The sequence below is a fragment of the Gavialis gangeticus genome, unplaced genomic scaffold, assembly GCF_001723915.1.
Source record: "Gavialis gangeticus isolate Ggan-Ray unplaced genomic scaffold, GavGan_comp1, whole genome shotgun sequence".
In the NCBI taxonomy this organism is placed as follows: Eukaryota; Metazoa; Chordata; order Crocodylia; family Gavialidae; genus Gavialis; species Gavialis gangeticus.
Genome location: NW_017729031.1, coordinates 75495789 through 75497373, shown reverse-complemented (window position 1 = coordinate 75497373; position 1585 = coordinate 75495789). Strand labels below are relative to the sequence as shown.

Below are 1585 nucleotides of genomic sequence, written 5' to 3'. Positions count from 1 at the left end.
TTTCAAAAAAAAAAAAAAAAAAAAGCTATACAATTCCCTGGGATGTTGTAAGCTTTTCCCTGATTTCCTTCTGGAACTGTACACTAAGCCTCTATTATAATACAATCATTATTAATAAGAAGGGAATAACTGCCCCAAAGTAAGCTGTTTTGTAGCATTTCAAAGGGAATTTAATCTTAGTTTGAAACTTACTTGCATACCTGTAAACTCTTTAAAAATTGATTGAGTTTATAAAAGTCAATAGAAATATATGTTTCTAATAATGAATTCCTCATGTGCAGTGTGGATTTGTTATTTGACTGGGTTTCTTTATGTTTCTCAGAAGAGATCAATTATTTACAATATTTACCTGTGTTAATGGTGTGTCAGTGTTATGTATGGCTTTTAAGTACCAATTCAAATTGCAGCAAAATGAGGTAATGTACAGTAAGTTGTTATGTAATTGCCAGACAACATAAGAGATATTATTCATATTTCAATTCTAATTCCAATTCATTTCTGGGGTACTAATACACATGGGAATAAGCGGCTTCATCAATCATATGTTTCTGGTTATGGTCAGTAGTATTAAATTAGGTTTTTGCAATCAGAAAGAGACTGCACCAAATGCTCAGCTGATGTATATTGCCAAAGTTGTATTGATTTCCATGGAACTATGTTGAAAATATATTCCAAAATATCCTGCTAAAGGTAAAAGGTGACTGACTTTTCAGTTGACATTACAAACTAGTAATTGAAACCCCAAGTCTGAAACTTGCTGACATTTTAGATCTAGAGTCATACTTCGGATGTTAATGAAACATGCCCAGTAATACAAAAATAGCTATCTCACACAGAGTGAAATGTAGCCATCTGCAGCCTAAATAACTGGTAATGATTTGTGGAAGAATACAGTAGCACAGAGGAAGGGAAATAATTTTCTTCCATATTTGGTCCAAATGTAGGACGACATTTCTGCTGCTTCATTTTGCCTTTCCACGCTGTACATTAGACTACAATCCTTATACACAAAATCCTGGTTAATGGGAGATTGTTCCCACAATATGCTCTTAGTTTCCACCTTCTTCAATGGTAGGTAGAGATGTTTAGGTCTTGCATCTTGATTTTGCTCTTTTGCCCATTCATAATGGCTGACTTCATATGGGCCAATACACAAATTCCTTTTGCTCTACTTGCCTATTCTTCTATACAGATCTTCTACAATTTTTAAGCAGAGGGGGTATAGCTCAGTGGTAGAGCATTTGACTACAGATCAAGTGGTTCCCCAGTTCAAATCTGGGTGCTCCCTTGTTTTCATAAGCAATTTTCCTTCTATGATCAGGACACAAAATAATTGAACACAGGTGTTGCGGTGGATGTAGTCTTCCTGGACTTCAGGAAGGCCTTTGACACTGTCTCCCACCCCATTCTCATTAAAAAGATAGGTGACTGTGGCACTGATGCATACACAGTCAGATGGGTCTCAAATTGCCTAGGGGGCCACACCCAGAGAATGATGGTAGATGGGTCATATTCAACCTGGAGGGAGGTGGGCAGTGGTGCCCTCCAGGGCTTGGTCCTCGGGCCCACACTGTTCAACATCTTC

The 1585-nt window shown here is 37.4% G+C and overlaps 1 non-coding gene across 1 annotated transcript; it reads left to right on the top strand.

Moving 5' to 3' along the window:
- Positions 1 to 1215: 1215 nt before the first annotated feature.
- Positions 1216 to 1288, top strand: TRNAC-ACA. Its single transcript has one exon. It is a non-coding gene; the product is annotated as a tRNA-Cys (tRNA).
- The last annotated feature ends 297 nt before the right edge of the window (positions 1289 to 1585 follow it).